General features: G+C 39.9%; 1 protein-coding gene across 5 annotated transcripts in view; it reads left to right on the forward strand.

Annotated features, from left to right (window-relative positions):
* LOC105230547 (uncharacterized) overlaps positions 1-22216 on the forward strand; it is a 168650-nt gene that overhangs the window by 53105 nt on the left and 93329 nt on the right. The gene's annotated exons all lie outside the window — the stretch shown is intronic.

Consider the following 22216-nt stretch of genomic DNA (forward strand, 5'->3'; position numbering starts at 1 on the left):
AGTGGCGGGTCCTCAGCAGAGTTTGTTCACCTTCTCACTTTAGCTCGCCTTCAAATGGATGATTTTTGGCTACCCAGAGGAAACTTAGTTTAAGACCGCAAGTCATGAGCTGCTTAAGCCATATGTAAAAGAATCGTTTCTGGCCGCTCCCTAGTGAATGGCGCTCAGAGAACTTTCCTCACTTGCATGAACTTCTACACATGACTCCATCCTCCACTTCCCGGCTTTGGTGCTGACATATTCAGCCACAATCAGACATTTTTTCCTACCTTCCAATTCCCGCCTGGGTGCCTGACTGTTCCACAAGCGAATTAGCATCGCGGAGTAAACAAACATGAATTTGGCATCAATACCAACAGCAATAAAAACAACCGAATAAACAATAAATTTGGAAGAAACAGCAATAAAAATGCGCGAAACAGCAACTAACGGTTTTGGCATGTGGATTTCAGCTAAGCTTTTAGTAAGCGATGGCGGGCGTTCTCCAATAATGTAGACTTTGTAGACACACATACATATGTATGTATTTCATTTCTAACTTTTGCGTCACCCAATTTTTTGTTGTTGCTAATCGCTTGATTGTCCGGCAGCTGGCAGTGATATTATGCGCGGCGGCTTGAGTCTGCCGTCTTTATGGTAAACAGACCTAATTTCTTTCTCAAACACACACACACGCATACCGGAATCCATAGACACACATACATACACTTCAGTATCATTTGACTTATGCAAATCAGTGCCAAAAATTAGAACAACTTGTTGAGGAGGAATCAAACAAATGTTGGAGATGTTTTGCGGCAGTGGGAGTGAGCGGTCGCCGCGCAGAAAGAAAAACGCGCTTAATGGACTCAATATTTTTTATATCTTTGAATGAATTCACTTGTTGTGATCTGATAGCTTTGAGCTTCAGCCGAGGCAAATAAGAAAGAAGTGAAAGTATTGTCTGCCGAGTGTGACCAAATATGCTAAAAGAATGAAGTGTGGCAAGTTATATGTAAAATCTTGAATCATTTTCAGTAGGTTGTCTTTTAAGAAGACTCTATGAGGAACCTACATTACTTACAGAGAGAGTTGTTTCCTCAAAATCGCTTGAATTTTACTTTTTTGAAGGGTTTTCGTTGGAAGTTGAAGTTGGATTTGAAATACGAAAAGACTTTTTCGACTACTTAATATATTTAAGCGACTGCCTTGACCTCCAGTTTTCTCTTATCAAATTTAATATTTCTGATTTGAAAACGAAAAATATTTATTTAAGCGTATGTACATATAAATGTATCTATGTACATATGTATATATTACATATAGCAACTAGATCCGATCTTCTCACCGATGAAAGTGAATTTCTCACTGATTGTACTTTGCATATCTAGTTTCCAGTGAAACGGAGAGTTAAATAATTGATATTAAATTAAATTACGAAATTATAACTGTTTTGCTGCGCTAATGGCTGTGGAAAGTAAAAGTGAAACGCTCGCGCTTAAGCACGAACCAAATTCGTACATGATCATGAAGTTAAAGCACTTTTTCATGAAATGCAAATACAACAATACGTGAAGCGCTTACAAACAGCAAAAACAAAAACAAAAATCAAAACAAAACCGAAACACTGAAACACCGAAACATCAATGAGCTAATTGACACATGTAAGAAATGCAAATTGTACATTTACGAAAGAAAATGTCAAGAATACTACCATGACAACAAAAACAACAACAATTAAGCGCCTCAACTGGTTGTTTCTTCAATTAAAGTGCAACGAAAATGTTTTTTTTTGTTGATTTTAATTGTTATTGCCATTTACAGTAAAAATTTGAGCCGCATGCTGTTTGGCCATCCGCGCATGCGCACAGCCAAATGTGAATTTATTGCAATGTCTAAATTTTGCTTGTTTTATTGCCTGGTTTTGTGTCGCGTTTAAATTTTTATTGCTCTTTAGGCGTCATGCGCACATAAAACAGCCATTAACCGTTAACCATATGCCTACCCAATTTGCTTTGATTTTCATCCATCAGTTTGTATGACAGCTATATGCAATAGTGAGTCAATATTGGCGGTTAAGCTACTTCTTCGATAGGTCGATTGCAAAATTTTAAATCGATATCTTAAAAACGGTAAATCAAGTTTGAATATACCCAGACGAACAGATGGACAGACAGAGGAATATGGCTAAATAGACTTCATAGGGTTTCCGAAGTTTCTTCCTTAGTGTTACTGGGTTCTTGACAAACTTATTACAACCTGTTGGGGGCATGAAAAAGCTTAAACAAATGTCAAGAGAGAGCAAATGTCCACTCATACTGAAAAAAATTGAGTTTAGGTTATAAAACGGTTATAAAACAGTTATGAAATGGTTATAAAATGGTTATATTTTGGTTACCATACCATGAGTGTTGGTTATTTATTGGTTATTATATTTGCCAACGATTTTCGCTTATTTTCGATGACATGTTGTTTTGCAATTTCGGTGGCTGTATTTTGAATTGCTGGTCAACTTCAAAAATGACAGTTAGCCTCTCTTTTAGTCAAACTTCCAAATGTATTTTAATAAAAAACACTATCACAAAAATTAATAACTTACGAGTATAAGGAGGTTATTTCGACAAATTATTTCAGGCACAGGGTACTTTATCTTTTCTAAATTCAGATACTCTAGGAAAAAATGTTTAATATAAATTTAATATAAAAATAATTCCTAAATAAATTTTAATTAATATTTTTCCATCCACTGTGAAGACAAAACAATAATAAACTTCCATATATATTCGCTCCCTTATATACATATTTATAATAAATATTTCATTAGACGTACGTATTGCTTTCTAACCTCACTTTTTCCATCAAAATGCGCATATGCATGAATCAATAATTCTATAAATAAACGCAAGCTCCCACTTCTTGACAGTAATTTAAACAAAGAGTCGCCAATGTCGGGCTAACAGGTGCCTGAGAGGCGAGCAGAGTGAAATCAAAGAGAAGTGGCTGCAAAACTTGAATTTCTGCGCAACACAGCATGACTTTCTAATATCTCTCCTTAGTCTGCGGCGAAACTTTCTAAGGCAATAAATAGATAGCAGAGCACGCACACACATGCACACTCACCGTTGGTTGGCGGTTGTTTGCCTGTTAAGCGCATCATTTGCACCCTTTTGCTGCCGTTGACAGAACACAAAAGGCCAAAAGCACTCAAGCACCGTTTAGCGGCGGGGGTGAGGAGAAATTTCGCATCACTCATGGGACATGTGAGTGTGTGTGTGTCTGCGCGTACTGTAAATCCCAAACTCTAGCGCAATGCGGCAGTCAATTTCTGATTCTGACTGTGCCGATTACCGCCTCCGTAGGAAGCCCCTCTTCCGCCACACCACACCACACCAAAACACGCCATTCGGCGATTGTTTATTTCTCTCGTTTATGCCCACGCACTCGAAACTTTGCAGCACACACACACAGTTGTGCGCAGTCTCCGCCACGCCGCCACACACCTACTCCACAGCGCGCCCAACACAATGCGACAAACTCGTGCTGGCGATTCCGCGGTCCATAAATAAACTTAATTCTAGCGCGTATTCAACTAAATCAGCACAATATCAGCGTAATATCGCATTATGCAGCGCAATAAATTAACGCGCAGGCGCGTGGGCCGCATTGCCGCGAACAAAGCTGAGTGAGCCAGCCTAAGCGCATGCGAATCGCTGTTTGTGTGTGTGCGTTTGTGTTGCGTTCAGATAAATATCGGTGTGCGCTGTGTTGGACACCAAAACGTACGCCGAACGTCAGCGCATATTTAAGCCAAAGTCAAAGGCTTACTCGTATTGCACTGGCCAACAACAAAGAGGAAACGCTATAAAGCTGTTGGGAGTATTGTGGCAAAATAATGATGCTCGGAGATTGATGGCAGCGCGTTTATATGGAAAATAGTGTGACATATCTCCCTCCACACTTCCATTGGCGGTTGTGGAACTGCATGTATAGCGCTGGTGCAAGTGAATCAATCAAGTCAGTGCCTGGTTTTGTTTACCTTCAAGGAGATTAACGAAAGATTGCTGTTGGAATTCAGTTTTTCCGCTAAAGACTTCTTGCCTTCTAAATATTTGCTTGAAAATAAATTCTCGAAGGAAGTGCTATATGTATTTAAGTGGCTAAATAATAATATTTCAAAAAGTATGTGGTATTGAGTCGAACATAAACTAAACATCTTAATCAAGGTTAGGTTAGTCTGGTAGGCCAATGAACCATCCTTTAGAATGCCTGCGCTGACTCTGTGGCCTCAGTATCGATACCTTCTCCAGTGTACCATACCAGATGCTTGCCAATGCGGGACAAGTGCACAAGACATGCTCCATTGTTTTTAGACATTTCCAGCAGTCTTTTTGATCCGTTACCCCCATTCTGGGGACAGTGATCAGTTAGTATTCCAATCATATTCCTACAATCTCTTCTAACAATGGCCAATAGGAATTTTACTTCCGATCTTCCGTTTTGCACATGACGTTGCAGTTTTGCGCCCAGGTAGTTATTCCCTCCGGTTTTTGATTTTCATTACCATGCTTCTGTCCAGAACGTCATATAGACAATTCATGGGTTTCCCAATGTTGATCACGTTTTTGGGTATTAGTAGTACACCATTGTTGGCAACCTTATTTCATTGCCCCCATGAGCACTTAAGAGTCACTGAGTACATCCGATTACCATATTTGGGTAGAAATTTTAAATACATTGGTAGTATTAAGTTAGAGTAGAGCCCTGATAATAATATACTTTCGTATAGGAAGAGAATTGAATTATAATACTAGTCATATCATCATATACATGTATGTGTATGCATATAAAATAATTAGTGAGAACTTGATGCCAATCAATTAATCTAGCTGCTTCGGCATACATTTGTTTCACAGCCTCCAAATAATCCAATCATTTTAGTAAGCAAACAATATCATTTAAGCAAATTAGCTTAAGCCGATTTACAATTTTCAACTAATTAATATTTTTAGTATTTGTTTTTTCCCACTTGTATTCGCCGAATGTTACATAATAATTGCAGACAGACATTAGTCAACAATTGTTTCTGCATTTTATCCACTCGTTAAGACATATTTCAACCCAGATCTGCAAGTTGGCTAATTGTTTCAACCAAATATTTCCTGAAAACTGAATCGACCGACGTAAATTGCAGCAAAACAACATAAATCAACATTATCTATGCGGTGAACCGTGACGTATGATCAATGTGAAACCTAACCCACATACCACTACATACAAAGTTATGTATTCGAAAGCACACACACCAACAAGCAGGCGCGCCAACAGACCAATTTGAAGTGTAAATCTCGAGCGCATCTGAGCAACGAAAATGTGTAATTGATTGCATTAATTACGCTGCCTTCACCTCCGTCTCTGTCCTCTGTCTCTGTCGCTGTCTCGGCTTGAGCTTTGCTTTTGGGTTTCGCCGTTATTTATTACAAAAGTGCGAGCGCCGTAGATAACGAAAGAGCGCGCTGTCGCTGCTTGTTACTTAACATCTAACTGGACGCTGATTGCGGCTTAGTTATTGTTATTATTATTGTTGTTGTAGTACATATTTTTCATAAACATTGCCATTGTTTGCTTGGCGTTTTCCGTTGCGCTCGATGACGTCTGGCGATAAGTGAATGACAACCGCGGCTGCGCAGCTCTAACGGCCACCGCATCGCTGCTGCCATCTCACGCGCTGACACCGTAATCACCAGTGCTGCCACCACTGTCACTGCCGCACTGATTGGCGTTACGAAATCAAAAGCAAATCTCCACTGTGTTTGTTTGGCGCTTTTGTGCCACTGTTCGCCGAAGTTTCAATTATGCCTTGCTTTTTTTTAACTTCTTTACAATTTTGTGTTTGCCTCTGTCACTAAGTAGTCTTTCAGATGTTATAACGTTATAATTGAATCATTTAATTACTTCACTGCCTAATCGGTTCAAAATATAAGCAATATGTGTGTGAGATATCAAATACTTGCATACGTACAAATTTGTATATGTACATATATGTATGCATATTAGAGCGGGTCGATTTACAGGGGGCAAACAAAAAATCACAAAATCGCGTATGAGGAAATGTTGTACTACTCATTCTGAAATAGTAGACTTTGAGTCTAAAACCGGCTTAGAGCCGGTAATATTCAAGGCAAAGCTTTAGTGATTATAAAAATTTCTTCGTCAGTTTCTGAGATATCCGAATTAAATTTAACGTAGGTGCATTTGATATTGTATTGATCATTTGTCGGAAGCAGCAAAATCGGACAACTATGTCACATGCCTTCGATACAACCGATTATTCAGATTTTTTAAACTTTGCTTTAAATCGCTGACTTTGATAACGGCTTTAGACCTATATTCTCTTAGGCAAAGTTGTTCAGAATGATCAGTAGAACATTTGCGGCATACGAGATTTTATAGCGAAAAAATGGACCCTCCCTAATGCATATGTTTACGTATGTATAAGATAAGAAGACATAAGCCTGGGTGCATTTCAGTTATTTTTGTTAATTTATCAGTTAATTATTGTTAAAATAAGAATATTTTTTCTTAAATGGAACGATTTTGCAGAATAGCTTCATCAGTTTCAATAATGATATTTGTTCAAAAATATTTCTTACTTCTAAAACAGATTTCGTAGATTTTGCTCCAGCAATTAAACTTTTCGAATTCCAAAAAAACTAACTTCTCAAAGTTAACAATTATAAAATTAAAGACTTGGGTGGAATTGATCTAGGTTTTGAAGGTGATTTAGTTAACTTACGCCAACAAGTTTACTTAAGATTACGCATACATCCGAGATTCCCAATATTTATAGATTTTCTTCCAGTATTTGTGGTGAATTTCATTTATTTACTTAACTAAGAATACAATTGTTTAAATGAGTTAAGCATCCACCCCTTCTACCCGCTAAAACTGGCCCATCCTAATGAAACAGCGCAATTCACCACAGGATGCCACTACATTATAACACACCACACTCGCACCAACCCAACCAACAAAAGCAATGGACAACGGGGAAGCTGACACATTCGATCTCTACCAACCGAGCATCAACACATTCGCTTCCATACTGCGCCGCGATAACACTTCACGCTGCTGTACGGTTATACAATTCAACGATCCTGTGCGCGTTAATTCGATCCGTCAGCAATCCAGAGCGCTACATCGCATCATCGACACACCGGGACACATTCGCATAACGATCGTCTCTCGCTGCTTCATATGGACAGCGTCTCGTATATGTATTATACATTTTTATTATAAACCAATTTAATCGTAAAAGGAGATGTATGTACATGTAATACCAAATCAATTAAAATCGTTTTTAATATAATCTAAAGTACACCTTTTTTATTTATTGATAAAGTGGAGGTGGGTGAATTAGTGAAAATACATTTAATCATTTTAAACAACAATGTTAAAGAATGAATATTAATTCTTCGTATTTTGCAAGCCAGCAAAATGTACTGTAAAGTTCAAATCTCAACAGAACTATTAAACGATAAACAAAAAATCTGCTTAAAAGGAAAAGAAATAAAAACGCACTTTTGAAACATTGATAACAGAAAATAAAATTTAAATGTGTGCACTTCTGTGTCTGTCTTACAATACAAAGCAATATAGGGCTTCTTCAAAATAGCTGTACCTTAATTACGAATTTCAGCTTTTAAAGATTGTGTTCACTCGAAGGTTAACGGTGTGTCAATAAACCGTTTGCCACTGCATGCGTCGTTAGCAGAATTCTCGGAAGTCACTGCATACTCTTGATAATTTAGGAATATTGTGCTATGACTCAGTCGCTACTGAAAGCGTCGATACCTACGAGCCAATGTGAACCATCAAAAGCTTAATAAATATTTTATTGACGACTTTTGAATTGGTTGAACCATATTGCTAATGAACTGCGATATTGATTACTATCAGTTGTGTGGCTTATGCGCGCCCATAGTGTCATTGTTGTTTTTGCCTGAATTGTAACGACTAGAAGGGATACTTAAAATTTCCGAAGAAAACATTTTAGCGCGAAATTAACGTTTTGGTCGCACTTGCTTATTCTTCGAAGGTTTTATTATATTTTTGTAACTGAAAGGAACTTATTTACAAAATTTTCGCTAGTATTCATGCCTTGATATACCAGAAAAAATGCAGAGCTATAAATATTTACCATTCATAAGCAGATATTGATTAAAATCACTTTATTGGATCAATATAGCAAAAGTGTTAATGAGCCTCAATAAAGCCACTCTCACTGTTGCCTTATGTACTATATGTCCACTAGACTTCTACCTACCTTTGATAAGTTCAAAATTATTATTTTACCGTAGTTAAATCCTTAACTATTCACTTGAAGTTCAAAGTAATGGTCAACTTCTGAAGTTTTACGAGACAATATCAAGTTTGATTCGACTCAAGAGACTATGGAATATCACAACCGAAAATTTCATTGCTCAGGCGAATCCATAAGATGAAAATTGCCAATTACAAAAAAAGAGGTTAGACAGAAGCCACGAGTAAGCCTCTTCCTAGAACATGAGCATTACAATATGTAAAAAACTTTTTTTTCCCCTTTTTTCTTTCGGACAAGGAAATAAGTTTGTATAAACCTTTCAGTGAGATCCCATTACATCAGAATAACTTAAGTGATTCAAAGTTAAATAACTTCTTCAAATAAAATTTTATACAAAAAATTTAATCAACTTATTTCTAGATGTTTCAAGCTGTGCATTTTACATACAGCTAGTGTAAACGCACACACACACACACACACTCAATATTGGTTGAAAAGCAAACGCCAAAGAGGGTACGAGAGCTATTAGGTTACCTACCACCAACAAAAAAACCTAAAAACGCGAACGACAAAGCCCAGGTGTCATATAGTGAGGTCATTAAGATTGTACCGAAAGACAGTTCCGCAGATAAGCCCGCATCCGAGAAATGGGTGGACGTGGTAAAAAAGAGAACGCCGGATGAAAAAAGAATCCGCACGAAACCAGACGCCACTATTATAACCAAAAAGGACGGAGGATCATATGCGGACATTCTCAAGAAAATTAAGTGCGATAGTGGCCTTGAGGAACTGGGCACAAACGTAAGGCACATTAGAAAAACGCTCAAAGGAGACCTGCTACTAGAATTAAAACCCCAAGCAGACAAGAGAGCAGACTCGTTTGAGAGCGCGCTAGAGGGAGTGATTGGAGAAATGGCTGTAATACAGCCAAAAACGCATAACGTCACTATAATGTGCAAGGACCTGGACGAGATAACCACCCCCGAAGAGATCTGCGTCGCGTTACAAAAGGAGTGTGGTTTTCAGAATATAGGGCCAGCAAATATTAAAAATATGCGGAAGACAAGAAGCGGCACTCAAATAGCCCTTATATGCCTGCGGGTTCAAGACGCTAAGACTGCCCTTAAAATAGGCAAAGTAAAGATCGGGTGGTCGATCTGTCGCCTCCGGGAGTACTCGCCTATCTCCCGTTGTTACAGATGTTTCCATCCAGGCCACATGGCGCGTAAATGTAGCAGTGTTATAGACAGGTCCTCTCTTTGCACACGTTGTGGAAGCTCGGGACATGTGTCAAAAGCATGCACTAATACGCCAAATTGCATGCTGTGCAAAGGGGAGCATTCAGTTTTGAGCACGACTTGCCCTAAGTACATGGAGTTGCTAAAGACAACGAAAAAATGAGAATATTGCAGCTGAACTTAAATCACTGCGCCGCAGCACAAGCACTGCTGCAACAAACCATAATTGAAAGCAACATTGATGTCGCCTTACTGAGTGAGCAATATTGCCAACGTTCGGAAAGTACTTGGATCACAGATATAAGTGGCAAAGCTGCAATATGGTCCTGCAACGGACAATCATTCACAGCTTGCTGCAGAGAAGCAAAAAATGGTTTCACATGGGCGCAAATAGGAGGAATATATTTCGTAAGCTGTTATGCCCGTCCCAGCGCATCCATTAGAGAATTTGAAGACTTCCTCCTTGAGTTGTCTTTAGAAAGCAGATGCAAATCACCGATAATAATGGCAGGTGACTTTAATGCATGGTCCACTGCTTGGGGTAGCAGATGTTCAAACCTCCGTGGGCGCCTGGTTCTAGAGTTCCTGAGCCAAACCAGCCTCACAATTATTAATAGTGGCACCAAAAACACATATCAAAAAGGAACTAAAGGCTCTATAATAGACCTGATGTTTGCAAATGACGCACTAAGCAGACACATTAAGTGGGAGGTGTCAGACATGTTTACATATAGTGACCACATGGCAATCATTGCAGAAGTTTCGTTCTCTCGGGCTCAGGAACCCTCACGCATTAACACTACACGAAAAAGAAGCTGGAAACAAACAGATTTTGATACTGACGTCTTTGAGATAGCCTGGAGCACAGCAGTAGCACCGGGCGAAGGCAGCGTCCACTTAGTAACCGCATTGCGAAAAGAACTGGTGGCAGCATGCGACGCTACAATGCGAAGGACGAAATGTCACAATAGGCGAACCCCTGTATACTGGTGGAATGAAGAAATTGCCACGCTGAGAAAGCTCTGTCACGCAGCTCGACGTCGCCTACAACGCAACCACAGAGACGAAAACGAAAACCGTCTGAAAGAAGCCTTTAAAAGCCACAAAAAGCTCTTAAAGTCAGCTATAACCAGAAGCAAAAGAAACTGCTTTGAAAAAATCTGTGGAGAAGCGAATATAGACCCCTGGGGGACTGCTTATAAAATCTGTATGTCCAAATTTAAAAATAAGCGGCAGCAACCCAAATGCCCTACGTTCATGAAGAAAGTCGTCGAGGCATTATTTCCGACGCATGAACCGTGTACTAACGATGAGCAACGAAACGAAGATGCTGAATCACCCCCACTGGTTACAGAAGAAGAATTATTGGCCATAGCCAAAAAAATCAAAAACAACAAAGCACCTGGTATCGACGGAATACCAAACAGAGCTCTAAAGGTAGCCATAATTTCGAAGCCCACTCTTTTTGCCAAAATGTACAACGCATGCATAAAAGAAGGGATGTTTCCCGATCCCTGGAAAGTCCAGCGTCTGGTTTTAATCCCAAAACCAAAAAAACCACCAGATGAACCTTCTTCGTATCGACCTCTGTGTATGCTCGACACAATGGGCAAAGTGTACGAAAGCATAATAAGAAACCGCTTGGAGTTTGCAATTCAGGAAGCCGGCGGACTATCAGAAAGACAATACGGCTTCAGAAAACAGAGGTCGACTATCGATGCACTGAAAGAAGTTGTCGACACTGCGAAAGGAGCAGTAAGTGGAAAAAGATGGAAAGGTGGTACAAAAAAATATTGTGCGCTGATCACCCTGGATGTGAAGAATGCATTCAACTCTGCTAAATGGGAAAATATATTCGAAGCCCTATACGGAATACGCGCCCCTCAGTACCTCATAAATATCGTTATGAGTTATTTTAAAAATAGAAAGCTGATATACGACACCACCGAAGGTATCAAGAGCTACCCTATTACAAGTGGAGTACCACAAGGATCTGTTTTAGGCCCTCTCTTATGGAATCTAGTTTATGATGGGGTGCTAAGAATTCCACAGCCTAAAAACGTTAAGCTAATCGCATACGCGGACGACCTTATAGTGGTAGCAGTAGGTAAACAACTTGATGACCTACAACATAAATGTAATGAATGCATAAATAGTCTACGCCAATGGTTTTCTTCCAAGAGTTTGGAACTGGCTGAGCACAAAACAGAGGTATTGCTCATAAGCACCAGAAAGATTGAAGAAAAAATAACTCTCACTATAGGAGAGTGTGCGTTTACTTCACAGCCACAGTTGCATTTAGGGGTAATATTGGACTCCAAACTGAAATTCAAACAGCATTTGACAAACACAGTAAATAAAGCAAATGTGATTTGCAATGCCTTATCAAGAATGATGGCAAATAGAGGCTGTGTGCGCTCCAGCCGTCGACTTCTAATCGCAAAAGCAATGAGCTCAGTAATACTATATGCTGCTCCAGTATGGATACAGGCACTATAAAAGCGTATGCAAGACCAATAAATACAATGAATAGACTCACAGCAATAAGAGTAACAAGTGCTTTCCGAACTATCTCCATCGAAGCATCTGAAGTACTAGCTAGTATGCTGCCCATAGACATCCAGGGTGACGAGCTCACGAGATTATATGAGCTATCAGTGCCAATTACAGAAATTCAAAAGAGAGAAGAGAGAAAGAAGAGCATAACTATATGGCAGCAACGGTGGCAAACCTCAACTAAAGGACGGTGGACCCACAGACTTATACCTGACATCCATACGTGGATAAGTAGACGACATGGGGACCTGGATTTCCACCTGACCCAAATATTAAGCGGGCATGGGTGCTTCAGAGGCTACCTATACAAATTTAAAAACGACGTCAGTCCGTATTGTTCGACGTGTGCGGAGTCCATAGAAGACTCTGAACACGTGTTTTTCCATTGTCCTCGGTTTCGAAACATAAGGGAAAAGTTAGAAACTGCAATAGGTGGTAGCCTAACGGTGGAAAATTTGACTGCATTTATGTGTCAGTCCTCTGACAAGTGGATAGCTGTCCGCGAAGCGGCAACTTCCATCATGACTATATTAAGACAGTTACAGCAGAGTAGGCGTCAGTCCGTCCGTGTTATAGAGGAGACGTAAAATGTCTTGACACTCCCATGAAGTAATACCTTATCTGGTGGTTCCGTGGGAGAGTCTTGAGTTGGGAGTAGGTTAGGTTTAGCGGATTAAAGTCCCGCACTCCGGCTTTCGATGCTTCCTCCTACCATAAAAAAACAAACAAACAAAAAAAAAAAAAAAAAAAAAAAAAAAAAAAAAATAAAAAACACTCAATATTGGTATTCAGAGCCATTTCGTTTCTCTCCGCTTCTCACTCGCAAATTTAATTTCATGCTATTTGGTTATTGTTGCAAGAACTCAGCGCAATGACATAACGAATTTCAGCAGAACCCAGTTTTCCTCGGCTCCAAATGGTAATGTGTGCTTTTGTACACGCACGTGTGTACTCAAGAGTATATATACACATACAAGTATATACGCGCATATTGCCATTTACTTTACATGGAAGCAGTTGGCAACTTCTAACGAAAGTTATTTATGCATGTCGTGTAGCAGCGGCAATAAAATGCAAAGCGCATAAAACAGCAATAATAGCAACAACAACAATGAGTACAATTGCGCAGCAGTTCACCATGGTGTGGCACAAGAGCAGCGAAAAGCGCTTTGCCATTGCAGCCGTGTATGTCGCTTGCAGCACCCCACTCCACCCGTCCGGGGGCATGCGTCATCCAACGCCCGTTTCTCCATAACTTATTCTTGCACTCTGCGTTCGGAGCAGGGCAATGTTGTGGGTGTAGCGACACGAGTGCACTGGCACGGCCGCGTCGCCAGGTTTGCTGCACTGGAAAAGAGCCAGCTCACGCCTGCCACAACCCATTCTGCACACAAGCAACGCGCCGAAAGTAATGGTTCGTATGGCAAACAGCTGCTCGCCGTGCTGCGACATGCTGACGGTGCAGCAAGCAATGGCAGTGAGTCGGCACTGGGGTCAACGACACTGCGGCTGTGCGACTGCGTGTTGCTATTTGCTTAACAAGCAGCGACATCAGCACCAACACCAACAGCAGCCACCGCACAACGCACTCGCCACTCGGTGACGCCTTCGCACCGTCGCAGAACAACAAGAAGTCGCAGATGAAAGGTGTTCTTGGTGGCATAAGTAATAGGGAAAATGCACTTTTCCTTAAGACAGAGCATTCTTCGCTACTTTTATTTGCTCATTTCAGTTTGTGTGTGTATGTGCATGTGTAATGGAATTTGCAAATCACATAATATTGTCTTTGTTTGCGTGCTCCTAAGAGTCACAATGTTCATGACCCGCATGCTAATCTCGCTAATTGCGCGCAATTTACATATTTCCCCACCGACTACAGTTAGAGAATCGCCGCTTGCGAGTTGTTCCCTATCATAGGTGTGTTCGCACACACTCACATTGGCAAAGTGCGACATTCTGCAAGCCAGCAAGTCATTCATGCGAAATACTCTGTGAGAATAATGAGTTGTTGCTTTGTTGTTTTACGAAACATGTGTATTAGATAAGAGGGCATACAAAAGACTTGTGCAACGAACTTGGACACGGTTTACACATGTCTGCGTTAACAAAATGCGTTCTTTGCCTTTATTTTATGTGCGTTGTCACATGGAACAAAGACTTTCTTAACTTTGGAAAAGTTCAGTTTTTGGCTTTTTGAAGTTTCTAAGAGCATTTATGGCCAGAGTTCTGCCGCACTGCTGGAATGTAAGTTAAAAAGTATTTCGTGTGCTCAAAGTAGATTCTGATTTTGTATTGAGTTTTGTATAAAAATATAATTAAGTTAATTTAGTATTCTCCAAGCCTTCCTGCAGTGGTTCTAGTGCCTCCAAAGATGCTGAAAATGCTGAAGAAGTGAAGAAAATAATTTTGGGGAAATAAATCGTAATTGAATAGCCTTGTAATCGCTGTTTGGGTAGTCGAAAAAGTATTAAGTAAAAAATTAAATTCGTGGAAATTGAAAAAAAAGTTACAGCTGTTCAAAAATGAGTTAAAATAAAGAAGAAGTTCGCTAAATTTGGAAATTTTTGTATAAAAAAGGGAAGAATGCCACGCAAGCCACCAATAAAATTTAAAATATGTGTAATTTCAAACAGTTAAAATCAGCGCCAGCTCCGTTGCTTCCATTGCAATCTATTTTTAATGTTATCTAAAAATAATAATTAAAACCCGTATCCATGAAAGCCATTATAATAAGCTTCTTTTGTCTTTTGTTTGCCAAAGCTCACCAATTATTTCAGCGCGGCTTCGCCCGACACTCCCCCTCGAATATGCGGCGAATTGTTTGCATATCTAATCATAAGCAAGATTAACCTTGAAATAGTTTATGTACTCGCTGCCTGTCATTGGCCAGCGCTGCCAATAACACTGACATTCAAATGTTGGCATTACGTCCATATGTCATAATGTCAACATGAGTTTCTGCACACCTTCTCCACTGCATTCGTACATTTCCGTCAGTGGAGAATGCCACACAAACACACAAGCATACATAGCTAAATGCAAACGGGTCTCTTTAAGCGAGTTCAAGTAATATAATGACGTCAATACAAATAATCGGCGAGCATGAACCCCTTCTAAGGTGTCTAACTGGTTATGCCAGGTGAGCACTTAATTAGATCGGACAGATCCCCACACCTTACTAGCGCGATGCCGCTATATAAAGCTGTCTATGAGCACGTGTATGTGTGTGTGCGCTATTTGCTACTAATACAGGGTGCTACTGTAGTGCACGCGATGCACTCACCAACGCGCTCGGAGTAAACAACAGAAGCATATTTAATTATCTTCATTAGAAGTGTGCTCGTTGGAAAGGCACACAAGCGGTCGCCGCTGCTCGCAGTTAATAAAAGTAAAAATCCGTTCTGTGAGTATGCGCATGTATGTGTATGTGTTCGTATCAAGTTTACAGCTCTTTATTTACATAGAGACTTGGCAACCGCAACTATGCGCTAAACAATAAATAAAAGTTGAGCTGCTACAACAAAAGCAACAAAGCGGCACTCTAACATGGCATAACAACAATTAACCGCAACACAACGGCAACAAGCCCGTAATTATCTTGCAACTAATCCGCCAGCCAAGTCCGAGGCGCAGCCAGCTACTTAACTGGAATGCTGCTGTTATTATTCTTGCATTTGCTGTTGTTGTTGTTACGACTGCAAGCGTTAAGTGTTCGCCGATCGGCTGGCGCGCGGACGCTCAGCGGGTCTAACTGTTTCGAGGCAAAAAAGGAAAATCCAACAAATGGAAAAAGCAAATAAAATCTGAAATTATATATCGAAATGCCATGTGCGCGCTGGTGTGTGTGTGCGCGTGTGTGTGTATGTGTGTTGGTGTGGCCGTTGATTTGTTTTTACTGCAATGCCAGCATAAGTGGACAAGTTATTTGCTTCGCCAGCGGCGCGCGCAAGCGACTAAGATGAAAAAGTACAAAAACAACAAAAACAAAAAAAAAAAGCAAAATCAAAACTTGCAACGGCTGCCACTGTATCAATTACGTGCTTAGTTCTTGCAACGAGTTTTAAAACAAATATTTACAAATTTACGAAGTTTTGCTGGCGCGCTCTGCTGCCAACGCCATTTCTGGTTGTTGCTTTTGCCACTTTTTTGCAGCTCCGCAACGCGAGGATTGGCACTTGCCCTAGCGAAGCATTGACATTGCGGGCTGCGAGTATTAGATTTTGGTAATTAAACCGTTATGCATTTTTGCTGCGAAAAAAACCGAAATTGTTTACAACTTGGACATGTGTACTACATATGCATGAAGCTCAGACAAAAAGGTTTCGTGCAATTTGATACGCGCGTATTTATGTTCAACAATGGAATTAAGCACACAAGCATTAATTATGGCTTGAAAGCGAAGAAGGCCCTTTGAATTTGCTGAATTATTTTGAATTTGCGTGTGGGCGCAATTAGATCAATGTCACGCCCATCAAATAGCGTTATTCGAAAACTTGTTCTTCGGCGAAGCAAGAAAATTCAAGCAGGGAGCTTGATAAATGCCTAGGTTTGGGCGTGGTGCTGGCTTTAAAAGGTCAAAATTGGTATGCCCAATTATAACTGAAATAAAAATCAAGGGAAATTTTAGTCGCTCCACACTTTGTTCTGACGCCACCCAGCGATTTTCGTTCTTACTCTTGCTTGAGTTTATACTATAACCCTTGATCGAAGTGAAAGAGAGCTCAAAGACTTTATACAACGATGGATTATCTAAAACATTTATATTAACTGATATTTGAACTTTTAACTTTCAAGAGCTAGTTTTTAAAAGAACCAAAACATTGAAGCTCACTAGGTTAGGTTAGGTTAATATGGTAGGTCAATAAGCCACGCATAGACCAGTTTGCTCCTTTGCGATACCAGATGGAGTTCACTTGCTATGTCCGAGAGGAGTAGTCATCCTTTAGGCACTTTCTCCAGTATATCATACCTTGGGAACTCCAGATGCTTAGAGCGTAGTCTTGTCAATGCGGGACAGGTCGGCAAGAGATTCTCCATTGTTTCCTTGGGCCGTGCTCTGAACATTTCCCGCAGTCTTCTTCATCCTGCGGGCGGGGGTTGCCTCTCGACAGTGACCAGTTAGTATTCGCATCACGTTCTTGTAGTTCCTTCTATTCGATACCAATATTAATTTTGTGTACTTCCGATCAATAACGAATGTTTACATTTAACATTTCAAAGGAGTGATACAGGGACTTTTACAATAACTACTATTGAGAGATTAGCGTCTGTTCCGATTTGGGTGTTACTGCTATATATTATTACCACATTTACCCAAGACGAAGAAATTATAAAAAATCAGTTCTAAAGAATCCGAAAACTTGGTAAATGACTTCTTCTTATAGACTTAAACCACTTTTCACCCAGGTAATCACTGAAAAATTAAAAAAATATTGGCGGCAGCGTGATTTTCCTCTCAAACTATTTACAAGCCAACGACAACCATAAGCGGTAAAAGTGAAGCAGCTCGAAGCAGATGTTTGCAAACATTGTTAGTGTGTTTTTAATAACGGCATTGTACTTACTCATGATAGAGTAGGTGTGTTGGCAGTCAACCAGGAGTCTGAGCTGAATGAAGGTAGAGCAATCAATTTCAATGAAATCGGTTTCACAGCCGAGTGCATTAATGAAAAGCCCAACAACACGCAGACAACAGCCAGCAGTGATAAAGAAACGCAAATGCTTTTGTTTTCATCGCTTTTCGGTAATGACGGAGTCATGGAAATGGCATGATGAAGAAAGCGAATAAAAGCGCTCGACATGGAATCGATCAAGTGCAACATTACACAAATATCGCGCATAAATGCTGATTGAAAAAGCGAACGCAAACAAAAGCAACAATAAGCTCATTAAGTTGTTGTTGGCGGCAAGAAATTGGACTGATGTTTTCCGTTCGAACACCTGGTCCACATACCTGCGGGCACTTTTACTTTCATCACAACGCGCTGAAGGTCTGCGCACGACGCCGCTGTTCCGCTGTGTTGATCTGATTTGCTCTTGCGGTTGCAGCATAATGCTTCTTTTCAAATTTCATCAATGCACAATTACTTCATCAACACTATTTTTCTCGTCAACTTTTTGCTTTTGGTGCTTTCTTCTGCGTCATTTGATTGGATTTTGTTTTAATAGTTTGTATTGCTTGCTTTTTAGATGGAGTGGCAAGTGTGTATTCGTTAGTGTTGGTGCTTTTAACTTTTAGTATTAACGATAGTAGAGTGATCACTTGAAAACACATACATATATTTGGTGGACATTTGTTTGACTGGCACTAATATGGAGACAAATTTAATTACACTTTTCTGCCCAGAGGAGATTCTTTGAAAATTTCTCTAACGGTGGTACTCCTGATAGATTATTGTATATGACGCTATCTAAGTCTTCGTAAATCTCTTAGTTCATTATATGGAGTTTATTTTATAGAAAGCAATTGTATCTTTAGAATTTTTTGTCCTCCTTAAAGCAACCAATCTGTATTAGGTGCCGCAAAAGTTCGTGCGCAATTTCTCTTTTACAAAGAACGTTCATCAAATATGCTCCAACAAACCTTAGATAAAGTGCTAGCAAATTTTTCAATTTTATTTCCAAACAGTCCAATAGAACACCTTTGCATACCAAGTTTGTTCCTTAAGTCTTTCGTTTTGAATTGCTGCGGACAAGCAACTAAGTTTTTTAAATGCTATTCCTCTCTTTATCAAAACTTGCCAAGTACTCTCGACTACAAATATTTAGCTAATTAAACAGGCTAATTAAAAATGCATAAAGATAAGCGTAACGAAAGCGGACCAACGAACTGTAAACATTTACCAGCTTTAAGCGCTAAACAGCAGCGCGCGGCCAATCGAACAAACATACTTTTGTTTGAAAACGTGTTGAGTGTGGGTTTTGGCTCGCTGACAAGCGCCTGCCCGCCTTTGGCTTTCAAATGCGGCGCTGCGTACCGCCCGTTATCGATTTCATTGCCGTCGCCGCGTCGGCACTCGGTGGGCACGCATTCAAAATTTTCGCACATTTTCACCAAAAGTGACTAAATATGCGCACTTTTCGAATGTCGGTTCTTAATATGGTTCTGGCACTCATTTGGCGGTGTGCGGCGTGTAGTGTGCGGTGGCAGGTACTCAAGTGTGGCAGCTCAAGTGTATGAGCGCTACTTAAAATTCCACACACGGCGGCACATTTGACCCAGTTGTACGAAAGCGCAGAATTTTTTTCGAGCGCTCGTGTTGTTGCCTTTCTGGTGGCGCGCTTATGTTTGTTTATTTTGAAGATTTATGTTCGGTGTGATTAATTGCTGGTAAGCAGGTCAGCCGCGTATCCAAAAAAAAAAATAAAATATTTTTAAGAATATCGGATTTAAATAACACACATTTAATTCAAGCAAGCTAACGGTGGGCAAAACAAATATAAAATATAAGACGTAAATGTCAGTTATGTTTTCGAAATATTTTTATTACTTTTTAATCCGCAGCAAACAAGCTGCTCGCAGCATCTTCTCAAAACCAAAAGCTTAAAAAACACGAATGAGGCTTTTCTGTTAACCACACAACCTTCCGCTTTAAAAATAAATCACATATAAATATATATATGTATATAAGTAAATATCATAGCAGAATCATGTAGTCTGCTTGCTTAGCAACGAGTTTCCCGCAGCTTTTGTTACATCGAAATCGAAGTTAAGCGAGGCTTCTGAGCCATAAATTAGCAGCTCAAACGAATTGACAAACAAATGCTGATGTTTGTATGTGTGTCAGTGGGTGAATGCATGGATCTTGTGGTGGTGGCAGTGCAAAAAGTTGAGACACCGTTAGGTAAGTGCATGTGTCACATGGCTGCGATGCGGTTAAAACGGTTAGTTTCTTGCTGCAATAGCAATTCTGGCAATACATTTTGCCATTTGACTCCTCTTATTTGAATAATGCAATCGACAGTTAACAATTTATAACGGAGGTGTTTAGCATCGCTCTTTGCAGTGGTTTGTGATGCTTGGTGAAGAAGTATACTTGTGGATGGAATATTCAACTTTGAGAATTTCAACAAAAAATGTAAAGATCTTGGAGTGTATTATCTTCAAACCACGCATTTCATTACACTGTCTCTATTCAGTTATGTTATTAAATCTGTCTCGAAAAGGTGGCAACCTCAAAAAATGTTTCTTCTCAAAAATTTTCAAAACATTTTTTGATTATATTTTTGCCTAATTTTACGCTTCTATTCAATCAGGTTATTAATTTTTTTTCAAATAATTTTTTTTCTCAAAATTTTTCAAAACGTCTTTTGGTTAGATTTTTGTATAATCTTACGCTTCTATTCAATCAGGTTATTACATTTTTTCAAAAGGTGGCAACCTCAATCAACATTTTTCTCAAAACTTTTCAAAATCTTCTTTGATTAAATTTTCAAACAATCTTACGCTTCTGTTCATTCACGTTATTAATTTTTTTTCAAAAGGTGGCAACCTCAAAATTTAAACATTTTCTGCGGTCAACTTTTGGCAATGCTGCGAGTTTCCTACCTACCTTAGTTGAGTAATTCTTCCAACATTGAAAATAGTAAAAAAAAAATCAATAATTTTCAAACATATTCCTCACTTTACTTTACGCTCTGTCTAATTCAATTCCATCAATTCCTCTTTTCGATTCAGTAATACTTATATATATTCCCTCAGCGGCAAAAATGCAGAGTAACGGACCAATGTCTGTCCTATAACCCGCCATTGAACTCTGAGTTAGTCAGAAATATATTTTTTATGAACCTTATGGATTCCTTAAAAACACTTCATACAACTAAAAGACTCCTGAAGCAGTTGACAAGAACTGTTTGCAAACTTCGGGAATCGGTTTGAAATTCAATACATTTCTAGCGCTATTAACAAATACTATCAAAGCAAACAAAAGTTGCAACAGAAAAGTCAAAGGCATGCCAGACAAGCAGCCTCCTTGACATACTATAAATCAATAATTTGAGTAGCTGCTGCCTTTTGCCAGCAATGTAAGCATGCAACCGCTGGTGGCGCACTTCGGCAGCATGGCAGCTGTGGTGGCATGCATTGCTGAAGAATTTTCTGCGCTTTTGCAAACTTCTAGATCACTCCAAGTGCTTGTTGCATGCAACTGCTGCATGCCGCCAGCGCTAATGGTAGCTATGCACTTACTGCCTGCCACTGCGCCATTGTTATCCTCGACGCTGTTGTGTACTTGTTGTTCTTGCTGTAGTTTATGCGCTTGTTGCCATGCCATGCCGTAATTGCAAACACGTGTTGAGCAAACTTCGCTGCCACCCGCAACAGCGCAACAGCGCAAAAGCCAAAGTCACCATCAGCATCAGCATCGGCAGCGGTGTTGGCGGTGGCTATGCCGTTGTTGTAGTTGTGTTGCTGTTGTAGCGCTGGCCAGCGAATTGCCCTCGTTGTGCAGTGTTGCAGCATTGGGTTACTTGCCACACTTACCGCATTGTTATTGTTATTTTCTTATTGTTGCTGCTAATCTCTATTGTGCGCGTATTTGTTGTTGTTGCTGTTGCTTTTTTCTACGCCACACAGTTTTCCAGTTCAGTGCAGCGGCCGGCGGCGCCCCGCCACTCGTGTGCATGTCAACTCGCATTTGAACACTTGCGCAGCGAACTCGCGCTTGCGATCCACGAGAGCGAAAACGCCTGCCACAAGGCAAGCAAAAGTTACATTTTCTATTTATGTACTTTGTTGTTGTTGTTGTTTTTTTCATAATTTTTGCTTTTCTTTCATTACGGCGCTTGTGTTGCATGCCGCTAATTTAGAGTGCATTGACAATAGAGCGTGGCAGCCCAGCCGCGGTGTGTTGCCAGCTTAATTTTTCTAATTGTTTACATTTCTATGCTCTTTTCCTGCGATAAATGGCCCACAAGCTTCGGTTGTTGGCTGAATAGTTGTTGTTGTCGTTGGCGTTTGTTGTAATGTTGCAATTTAATTACTTTATAATGTGTTGTTCGCCTCATAAACGATCGTTTGGCTGCCTGCAAATTGTATTTGTTTTGTGCGCAACAACAAAAGACTTGTGCAACGAACGCTAATGCACGATTAAAGATTCGAAGATTTGTTGCGGAAGAAACATAA

Source organism: Bactrocera dorsalis, chromosome 3 (assembly GCF_023373825.1).
Source record: "Bactrocera dorsalis isolate Fly_Bdor chromosome 3, ASM2337382v1, whole genome shotgun sequence".
Lineage (NCBI taxonomy): Eukaryota > Metazoa > Arthropoda > Insecta > Diptera > Tephritidae > Bactrocera > Bactrocera dorsalis.